The sequence below is a fragment of the Mastomys coucha genome, unplaced genomic scaffold, assembly GCF_008632895.1.
Source record: "Mastomys coucha isolate ucsf_1 unplaced genomic scaffold, UCSF_Mcou_1 pScaffold23, whole genome shotgun sequence".
In the NCBI taxonomy this organism is placed as follows: domain Eukaryota; kingdom Metazoa; phylum Chordata; class Mammalia; order Rodentia; family Muridae; genus Mastomys; species Mastomys coucha.
The window spans coordinates 46,006,626-46,017,739 of NW_022196906.1; the positions used below are offsets into that span (position 1 = coordinate 46,006,626).

The 11,114-nt window shown below is 42.2% G+C and overlaps 1 protein-coding gene and 1 long non-coding RNA gene across 4 annotated transcripts in view; one reads left to right on the forward strand and one right to left on the reverse strand.

The window, feature by feature from the left end:
* The window catches only part of Fdx1 (ferredoxin 1), a 100,825-nt gene that overhangs the window by 35,487 nt on the left and 54,224 nt on the right, over positions 1–11,114 (reverse strand). The window lies entirely within an intron of this gene.
* On the forward strand, positions 1,625–9,383 carry LOC116072670. Of its 3 annotated transcripts, none has more exons than XR_004111538.1 (3): positions 1,625–1,663; positions 6,051–6,177; positions 9,253–9,383. It is a non-coding gene; the product is annotated as an uncharacterized LOC116072670 (long non-coding RNA). The 3 variants fall into 3 exon arrangements; XR_004111536.1 differs by having other exon boundaries at positions 9,322–9,382; XR_004111537.1 differs by having other exon boundaries at positions 1,644–1,663; positions 6,032–6,177; positions 9,322–9,382.

Genomic DNA, 11,114 nt, shown 5'->3' on the forward strand with positions numbered 1-11,114 from the left:
AGGGTCAAAATCAAAAGTATGTATCAGCACATTCTTAGGTGACTCGTGGATTGAAGATTCCTGAACCCTGCAGAATCCTTGGTCTTCATATCAAAAATTCACATTGCTTTGATGCTACATAACCCTGAAGATAATGTTTGTCATCTGTCTTTCTGTAAACAAAACAAAACAAATTAAAAAAACCAGCAGAGTTTTGTGTACTCTGTCCCTATAGTCCTTCCTCAGGTCATTTCAACTTCATGTTATCACATCATTGATTGATAACAGTCAAAGTTACAACTAACTTCCACCCAGCTAAATATCATGGTCAGTTTTCAATTTTTTTCCCTTTTACTTTATCAGTACCACTTATCATGTCACCAGCAAATGCCACACTTCCTTCCACAGCGTGAACTGACATCACTCAGAGTTCCGCTCTTGGTCACTGCTTTTTCTGTCTCATGGGTCTCCTTCACCTCCCCCCCCCCCCAACTCTAATAAGTGTTAGGATGTTTCATGCACAAATCCTCAAACTTTTATTTCTCTCTACTTTTATTAAAGAAATCTCAAGTCAGCTGCTGGATGAAAATACATCTACAGATCTATATTTGTTAAAGCATAAATTTTTCTCTCTAGGCCAGGCCACTAGTCTAAACTCCATATCTGAGTTCCCAACATTGACTTAAGATCTCCAGGTAGAGACGAACATATACTTCAATTTAAAAATGACTAGGGTGTATGTGTTGTATAGCGATTCTAACGTGTGTATCTGTTTGTACATGTAAGTACATGTGTGTATGGAGCCCAAGGGTCAATGTCAGGTACCTTCATTAATTGCTAAGTGCTTTTGAACCTCAGTTTTTGAAACAGGGTCACCCACTGAACCTGGGGCTTGCTGGTTAGCCTTGATTGACTTGTCAGCAAGCCCCTGGGATTAACTGGCTCCTAAATGCTGGAATTACACTGCATCAGCTTTTTATGTGTGTGTTGGGAATCCAAACTCAGTTTTGTTTGTTTACTTTTGTTTTGGGGTTTTTCTTTCTTGGTTGGTGCTTATATGAGGGTTTGGTTTTTTTTTTTTTTTTTTTCTTGTTGAAAGATTGTTTTTGTTAGAAATTGAGTTCATGTTCTTCCACATGCACATGCCCTTCCACTGAGCTAAACATCACCCAATGCTCCAGTTGTTCTTAGGCCAAATTAGTGGTTATGGTAGGAATTCTACCGAGATTTTATTTATTGTATGTGAATACACTGTCACTGTCTCCAGACACACCAGAAGAGGGCATCGGATCCCATTATAGATGGTTGTGAGCCACCATGTGGTTGTTGGGAATTGAACTCAGGACCTCTGGAAGAGCAGTCAATGCTCTTAACAACTGAGCCATCTCTCCAGCCCAAGAGTTCTATCTTTTACACCACTTGTAATCAATTCATCAGTACTGCAGGCTTTCCTTTGATATCTTTAGGGACCTTTGCAAATGGCCCTTCACCAGTGAATCTTTGCTTATCCGTAAAACAGCATCTACTCTCCCTCACTCCCTGTCTCCCTTCCTTGCTTATCATTACAGCACTCATCAGCCCTTTTCACATGTTTGTTTTGTTCCCATGGCAACCCTTCCTACCCCTAGAATTTAGCGATTCTAATACTGTACTCCCAATGTCTACGTCAGCATTGTACCTTTCAGTAAGTATTACCTGGGACTTGAGCCTAAGTGAAACAGACAAGAACTCACTGAAGTGTTTGAGATTTACATACCCCCAGGCCAGATTTCCTTACATAAGGTAGAGAAAAAGAGGATACTTTTATAAATGATGTATCTACCTAGAAGGTTTTTTAGAGACAAAGTTTGCATATTAAAAAACAGCAGTCGGGGCCTAAGAGACTGTAGCACTTCACCATTAAAGTCTAAAAGCTGGGCTGATCTCTAGAACCCACATGAAAGTGGAAGGAAAGAACCAACTCCACAAAGTTGTCCTTTGGCAGCTACATGTGCCATGGCAGTTGTGTCCCTAAGTAATAAGGTCTTTCAATTCTATCTAAGAATGAGCAGACAGTTTGAAAGAGGAAACATTAAGTCTAAGTATAACATACTATATTCATATCATATCATCTCCATCCCCATTAATATGTTGAAATCCTACCAGATCCCAAAGATAGGAGGGGTCATCCTCTTTGGAAGATGATTACTACTGGGTTAAGTGGGCAGATGTCTGTGATTTGGATTAGTGTCCAGTGAAAAAGACCCTACAGGGATCCTCTAGTCGACCTTCCTAGCCATAAATTATTTTCATTGCTTCTTTATAACTGTAGCTTTGCTACTGTTAAGAATCATAATGTAAGCCGGGCAGTGGTGGCGCACACCTTTGATCCCAGGCAGAGGCAGGAGGATTTCTGAGTTCGAGGCCACCCTGGTCTACATAGTGAGTTTCAGGACAGCCAGGGCTATACAGAGAAACCCTGTCTTGAAAACAAAAAAGAAGAAGAAGAAGAAGAAGAAGAAGAAGAAGAAGAAGAAGAAGAAGAAGAAGAAGAAGAAGAAGAAGAAGAAGAAGAAGAAGAAGAAAGAAGAATCATAATATAAATATCTGCATTTTCCAATGGTCTTAGGTGACTCTTGTGAAAAGGTCATTCAACCCCTAGGGGTAGAGACCCACAGGTTGAAACCTCTACAAGTCCTTCTACCATATGACACACTGTAAAAGAGTAAGCTAGTTCTAACATCACTCTGCATCTATGGTTATCCTGACTTGGATTTGCCAGCCTCTGTATCTTGGGAGGGAATTTCCCAAGCAGCCAGGAAATTGTAAACAGAACCAAGTGAGGGCAGTGTTGGCCACTTCAGTCCGCTAGGTGGAGCCCGAGGAAACAGAAAACAGTCACTGGTAGCTTGGAAAACTGGAGCTTCCAAGGCCAGCCCTGAAGGGCACCTGCCAGTGGCCTGCTCAGTTGGTTGGAGTAGGGGGAGGGGAAAGAGACTGAAGTGAACTAACAGAGTAAACAGCAGGCACAGCAAGTCCAGGTACAAAGAATAACCAGTTTAGTCTGGAGCTGAACGGTGTGCTTTTGTGAAAGCATAAAACTTTGAACCTTAGAAATGAGGGGGTTGAAGGTACATTTGGGACACTCTCTTGATTAGAAGTAAAAGATTAATAGTTATATTAAAATTAAACCTATTGGCTGACAGGATGTTTTCAGCGGGTAATGGCACTTGCCACAAAGCTTGGATGTCCTGAGTTTGATTTCTAGGATACACAGACAGACACCCTGGGGTTGGTCTCTGACATCCATGCATGTACCTCCATACTCTCACACAAACAAATAAAATAGGTGTGAATTTTTACAACATAAAGTTTTAGGCTATAGCTTTAGGACAAGTTCATGAGAGAAAGGAGAAAAAAGTTACTAAGGAGGATGTTTGTAATTCCCCTAATGAGCTGCTGCTGACCAATGACACATAGGAGTATAGCTCTGCATAATTTGACCATTGTGATACTTAAAAAGTTAACAATGAAATATATTCATTATATATGTATTGGATATATATATATATCCAATATAACACAGATATGCCTTTCAACCACTTTAAAACATGTCAGTTATCTCATCATCAGAAAAATCTCAGACAGAGATGGAAGGTAGGACTCAAGAGGCAGGACAATTTTGGGTTCAAGGGCTGTCTAGGCTACATAGTGAGACTCGGTCTCAGTAAATAACAGAAAGGAAAAGAAAAGAAAAGAAAGAAAGGAAGGAAGGAAGGAAGGAAGGAAGGAAGGGGGAGGGAGGGAGGGAGAAAGGAAGGAAGGAAGGAAGGAAGGAAGGAAGGAAGGAAGGAAGGAAGGAAGGAAGGAAGGAAGGAAGGAAGGGGATGGTTATGATGCTTTTAGTGCATATGCAGCTGAGTGAGGAGACACTGAGGTTCCAAGGTAGTCCCCATCTCTTTTCATCAGCCCAGAGTAAGCTAAATGAAGACGATAAAGACACTGGGAACTTGATAATATTACTCAATAGCCTAAGGACCTCCATAAGTTTAAGTTGAGTCTATCAAGGTTACTATACCACAGTATCTTAGGCTGGATAATTTTACAAATAATAGAGATTTGTTGCTTACTGTTCCAGGGCTTAGAGATGCCATGGTGAATGCACCAGTAGATTGGATGTTTCTTAGATCATCCAAACATTGATGTTTTCCTCTCTTTTCTCAGTAGTATGAATCATAATCAGGACCTTGTGAATGTTATGGAAGTGTTCTACCACTGAACTCTACCCCAAGTCCTAGATAGTGCCTCCTGCTGAGTTCTCACATGACTGTGTGACAAAAGTGGGAAAACAGGCTAGCTTCAGTCTCCTATATAGAGGCACTAATCCATTCAGGGAGGCAGAACTCTCAGGACTTTGTTGCCGATTCCCCCAAGCCCTGTTTCTTAATACTATCACATCAAGGATTGAGTTTTAACATAGAAAGGGATGACACATCAATGTGTTAGCACTGGTCAAGGAAATTGCAGGTCATCCTTCTATGGATATTGATATGAATTAGCTTGGAGAGTTATAGTTCAAGGTCTTGGCTTGGCCAAATGACCAGAAAGGACCATGAGATGTATAGAACAGCTGAGGATCTCTCAAGGGGGTGAACAGAATGACTTACAATTGGACTTATGGAGCTAGAGAGAATGGAAAGTCACAGGTACCATCTAGAATCTTCTCAGCGGCTAAGGCTATAGAAGGACACAGGTTATAAGTAGACAGGGTGGAACCTTGCACTGCTGGCCTCCGAGAGCAAGTAGAACTCAATCTCTTTCTGTGCCAGTGACCCAGTTTCCTCTGCTTTAAGCAGCTCTTGGCATCTGCAGCTGGGGTTCATTCTTCTGGCTGTGGGGAAGCCTCCCCTGACCTCACAGCTTACTTGGCTCCTCCCTGCTGATAATTGGGTTGTTTTACATGTCAGCCACTACCCTAAGACCTCTCTATACATTTTCTCCAGAACTACTGATGAGGTAAGCACTGTCTATGGCAAAGCTAAAACTTTGAGAGTTTTATATTTTGTCCAAGGTCACCAAGCTAAGTCTGGATTCATCTCTAATTTTAAATGCCCTCTGCCACTTTTACAACTTCCAGAAACAAACATTTTGTAAAGCAGGCATCGGTGTGGTATACTAAGGCATTTACAAGAGATCTAAGGGGCAGGAGACAGAGATCCAAGAAGGGCGTCTAGAGCCTAAGCTTTCATTACCGATATGCTGTTTATCCACATGGCAAGCATTGACTGGAATTCTGAGTTGAACGTGCTTGTCTGTATTAGGATCCAGATTTAAAGAAGGAAATGACAGAATGTCTCCACGAGTCTCTGCTTGTCCTAGCACCTCCCTCTCTCTTCTTTGACTTGATTCATCCTTGTTTCTCTTTGGCACACTCCAAATCAAAAAGGGCAGATCAGAAACAACAAATAAGGGAAAAGAATTGGTGCCAGACAAACACGGGAGAGTTCTATTTCAAGAAGGTACTAGGAGTAGGAAATGTTGGAAGTAAGAAAATAGAATCTGCAAAAATCCAGATCACCCATGAAAGAAAGATTCATGAGAGGATGGCTATATGTGCACATGCATCACTGATCAGGGGTGGGGGCTTTAGGAGTGCAGAACAAAACCCTCCAATAGTGACTGACGTATAAAAGAAGTGGTGTGTGGCGTCTATTGTGTTGGGCACTTGGGATGCTGAGGGAAGAGGGTAGCTACCAGATCAAGCCATCCTGGGCTACATAGTGTTCAGGACAGCCAGCCTGGGCTATATAGTGGGTTCAGGACATCCAGGGCTATATAGAAGAACCCTGTTAGAAAGAAATGAATGATATAGAGATGGAAGGGTCAGAGACAGACAGATAGATAGACACACACACACACACACACACACACACGGGGCGGGGGGGCAGGGAGAGAGAGGGAGAGAGATTTGTTATATTAAACTTGGAAGTGTGATTCAAATTATGTCATCCTTTCAATAAAATGAAAGAAATGAAAGTCATGATTCAGACTAAAGCTAAGCTAGTCATAGTAGTGTCTGTCTGTATTTCCAGGTACCCAAGAAGCTGAGGCAGGAAAATCTCTTGAGCCATTGAGTTTGAAACCAACCTGGACAAATAGCAGATTGACCTGCAACTCAGAGACCCACTTGCCTCTACCTCCCAAGTGCTGGGATTAAAGGTGTGTGCCATCATTGCCCAACAGACTTGGTCTTAAGGGAAAAAATGAAATGGAAGGAAAAAGAGAAGAGAAGAGGAAGGGCAAGGGGAGGGGAGGGAGACAAATAAAACTAGCAAAAAAGTAAGGGTCTGTCACAAGGGCTGGCAAGTTGTCTCAGTGGGCTATGGACTTTCCTACCAAGCCTACTGACCTGAGTTCAACAAGGACACACACAGCAGAAAACCAACTCCTGAAAGGTGTCTTTTCTTTTTTTCTCTTTCTTTCTTTCTTTTCCAAGACAGGGTTTCTCTGTATAGCCCTGGCTGTCCTGGAACTCACTCTGTAGACTAGGCTGACCTCGAACTCAGAAATCCGCCTGCCTCTGCCTCCCAAGTGCTGGGATTAAAGGCATACACCACCGCTATCTTCTGCTACTGCACACATGTGGGGACACATACTCCAAATAAATACATTTTTTTAAAGAATTGTCCAGCTTAACACCCCAAGTTTTCAGAAATCTTTTGTTTTTCTCAGCAATACTACAGAAATGGCTCACAGACAGAAGGTCCCAAACAGAAATCAATTACAGTGCTCTGAAACAAAGCAGTCACCCTGGCATACTCTAAATTATCCTACAGAGTGAGGAGATGGCTGAAATGGAGCAATCCCTATTCATAGCCTTATAGAAACACCCATGAAGGCAATTGGCTAATTGTTTTGGGTGTCAGAAGCAGGGGGAATGGCAATCAGTTTGAAGAGCAGCCAGGCCTTTGAGTCCTGGGAGTGTGATTAGGGCCTGGGCTGGCTTGGTCTTAAGAACCTGCACATGAACGCCAGTGCCAGGCCATGGAGAGTCTGCTGCTTGGAAGGCTGGGAGGGGTGAATGAGTGGAAGAGTGCCCATTCCTAACCCACACAGCCTTCCCTCTGTTGTGTGTCTGTAGGAGTTATGCTAAGTGCCTATAATATGCCAGCCTGCTGTCGGGGAGCTGTCATCAGATGAGAGTGACACACAGAAAGGACTTTCCATTCCTCAAGCAGAAACAGTCATTCCCCAGAACCCAAAGTGAGCAAAGGCAATTTCTTAAAGTGATATTGATTTAAAACAAAAACAAACAAACAAAACAACAGCAACAAAACCCTTACTTTAATTTTATTGTATTTGTTATAGGAAAATAAATGCAGTGATTTTGATGTTAATTTGTTTTTAGATAGTCACTTTCTTTATTTTGATGGAAAATAAAATACTTAATAATTGGACCTTGGGATAAAAAAGAAGCTTCATTCAAAAATAAAACCCAGCTGAATAAGAGTCTTAAATGAGAAAGAAAGAAACAAAAATATAAAGAAAAAAGAATTCTAATGATACTAGAAGCAAACTTGGACCTGCAGTCCACTTAATAGGATGGAAAGTAGGATGTTGGGGCATTTGCCTATAAACCAAGTACTTGTGAGCCCAAGGCAGGAGGATGGTAAATTCAAGGCCAACCAATGCTACATAGTGAGATCCTGCCTCAAAAAAGAAAAAAATTAAAATGTGGACTCACTATATGCTTTTATCCCTCTTCTTCCTCCTCTTCCTCCTCCTCCTCCTCCTCCTCTTCCTCCTTCTTCTTTTTATTAATCCCTTCTGAGGGGAGCTCCTCACTGGGCCCACTTTTTTTTTTTAAGACTTATTTATTTTATTTATAAGTACACTGTAGCTGTCTCCAGACATTATACCAGAAGAGGGCATCAGATCTCATTACAGATGGTTGTGGTTGCTGGGATTTGAACTCAGGATCTCTGGAAGAGCAATCAGTGCTCTTAACCGCTGAGCCATCTCTCCAGCCCTGCTTTTATCTTCTTGTGGTAAGCTGTGAATCTGTGTCCAAAGATTTGTATACACCTCAATCTATAAAACCTGTGAATGCTGTCTGGCCTAATAGCCTTTATAAGATGAAGTTGAAGGCTTTGAGATTCCAAGATTATAGATGATTTGGGTGCATTTGAAGTACAAAACCACAAGTATTCTTCTAGAACTCATCTAAAAGAGAAAGCAATGTGATTATGGGGTGAAAATTGGAGTAATGTGGCTAAGAACCAAGGAATGCCAGCAGCTACCAGAAACTAGAAGATACAAGGCAGGGCTGTCCCCTGAAGCCTCAAGTGGTGCCATTGATTGGCTGTAAAATGTATCCTACTGCTTAGCAGTGTTTGATCCCAAATAGTTGCATTGTTTGAGAGGTTCTAAAACCTTTCAGAAGAGGAGGCTAAGGCAAGGCAAGGCGACTCTAGAGAGTAGGCCTTAAGGCTAACAGCCAAACTGCCCCGCTCCTCTGGCTTCTGGTCTAGGGCGCACACAGCTCCTAACTCCTGCTGCCACTGTGCCTTTCATGCCATGATGGACTGTAAAACCATGAGTTAAAATGCGTCCTCCCAAATCACTTCTTGTCAGGCATGTGGTTGCTGATTCAGAGGGCATGAGGCCCAGTCAACACCTTGGTTTGGACAAATAAAACCGATGTCACACTTCTACTGCAGAATTATACAAGAACAAGTTTCTGTTGCTGAAAAAAAAAAAAGAGATTTATTTTACTTTTATGTTGGTGTATACTTCTATGTCTGTGTGTGGGAATGTGTATGCCTGAGTGCAAATGCCCCTGGAATCCCTGTAGCTAGAGTAACAACGTCCGTGAGCCTCCAGACATGAGTGCATGCATGGGTCCTTGGTCAGAGCAGTATGTGCTCTAACTGAGCTACTTCTCTATCATCTTGATACGACACCACAACCAAAGGTAACATAGAGAAACATGTTGCTGGACAAATGGCCTGTAAAAGATCTCCTTTTAAAGGCAAGTCTGAATTCAAGGAGAATCTGTGACTCAGTTAAGCCTCCCCTTGGCCTTCATTTCTCTACAGAGTACTTGAGGGCAATCTGATAGCCAAAGGAAAATGCCTGTAGCTGTGCTTTTCGGGAAAGAGTGTTCATGAGGTATCCTTGAGCCCTATGACCTCCAACACTCTAAATGAGGCCTGACACTCCCAGTGACTCAGTAGTTCTCCTCTGTCCTTTAAATAGAGCAAAATGTAAAATAAAGTTTCTCTCTTTTATCAGGAAAAGAACCCAAGAGTCTGTGTGTCTCTCTGGGTTCATTCATTGTTCTTCTCTTCCTGGCACTCAAAGTTTTAGCTTTTGCTACACTAGCAGAAGAAAACATTCAATGGCTGCTGACAGTTTCAGAGGGTGAGCCCATGATCATCATGGCAGAGAGTATGGCAGCATGCAGGTAGGCTTGGTGATGGAACAGTAGCTGAGAGGGGAAAGGAAATAAACAACATTCATTTTAATTTTTCTATTTTTATCATTGTAAATTGGTAAGTTATAGTTGCATGTATTTATTGGGTACATGGGTATATGGAGCTGGAGGGACGGCTCAGCATCTAAAAGTACTTGCTGTTTTTCAAAGGATCCACATTTAGTTACCAACACACAAATCCTGAGGTTTAAGACCTGGTTTGTCCAATTTTAGAGAATCCAATGCTCTCTTTCAGCCTCAGTGGGCTCCTGAACTCACATGGCATACATGCAAGACACATAGGCAATAAAAACAACAAACTGTTCATAACTGTTCTGGAAAATAGGGGGAAGAGAAGTGAGGGAGAGCTGGAGTTGGAGAAAAAAATAAAAAAACCTGAATAATTTCCATTCTAGAATCACAGTCTGTATGTGTGTCTTTACACATATGCAAGGCATCTACAAAGGAAGTCAGTATACTTATCGCTAGAGAAGTTGGAAAATGGAGATGACATCAATATCTGTGAGAGGCACAGTGCTATCTATTTGTATTTCCAGCACTCAAAGAGGCTGAGATGGGAGAATCACAAGTTTGAAGTCAACCTGGGCTACAGAGTGAGACTATACCTCGAAACAGACAGACAGCAATAACCGAAAAGACTAGTTCATCACATCTTGGTTAAACAGGATGTGATGTAAACACTCTTCAAATAAATCATCCCAATATGCTGGCATGGTGTATGCCCAAATAATGAAAACAAAGCATGACATGCCCAAGAGACTCACAATGCATCAGCTGCTTTCCTTTGGCTGTGACAAACTTCTGACAGCAACAACTTAGGGAGGAAAGTCGAGTCTTTGCTCATGGTTCCCCAGGACCTCAGTCCATCATAGTGGAGGAAATTTGGCAGCAGGAGCATGTCAGTCTATGGCTGTGGAATCTGGAAGCTGGTCTCATTGGCCACTACAGCAGACAGAAAGTCAAGAGAGCTACAGCTGAAACTCAAAGCTAGTATCAACTTCAAGGGCCTGCTACCAACGACCTGTATCAACCTGCCTGGCCCCATGGTTAAAGGGGCCACAGAGTCACAAAACAGTACCACCAGCAGGGGGCCATATATTCAAACACAGGAGCCATGGGAGGCATTCAAAGATATGGGTGGGCAAGGTGTCAAGGTGTACATTTCACACTCTACGTCCTTGTGAGTCTAGCATTTTAATACCCATGGGGAAAGGATGCACACACACACACACACACACACATACATACACACTGAGTTTTGTGTCTACACAGACTATTTTTGAAAAAATACTCAAGAAACTGCTCCTAGAGATTGGCCTTGAGAAGGAGGCTGTGGAGGGGAAGGCAATACAGGCATGGACTCTTATTTCACCGTATGCTATTTTGTCAGTTAAAAGTCTAATAAGTCAGTGAGTATACTAGCTGTTTATTAAAATAAAAATTTTAAAGGAACTTTAAAAAAAAAAACCTTAATTAAAAAAAAAATCAAACCAAAACAAGTGTCTTCGGAGCATGACCTTGGCACTATGAACTCAGGGCGGATGTGGTTGCCTGCTCATCAAATCAGTCAACACTTCAGCACAGACGGGGGCTGGGCACACAAGCCCCCAATCCTGGCTGAGGAGCCCCTGAGAGCTGATGGCTGCCTTGGAGAGAGAGA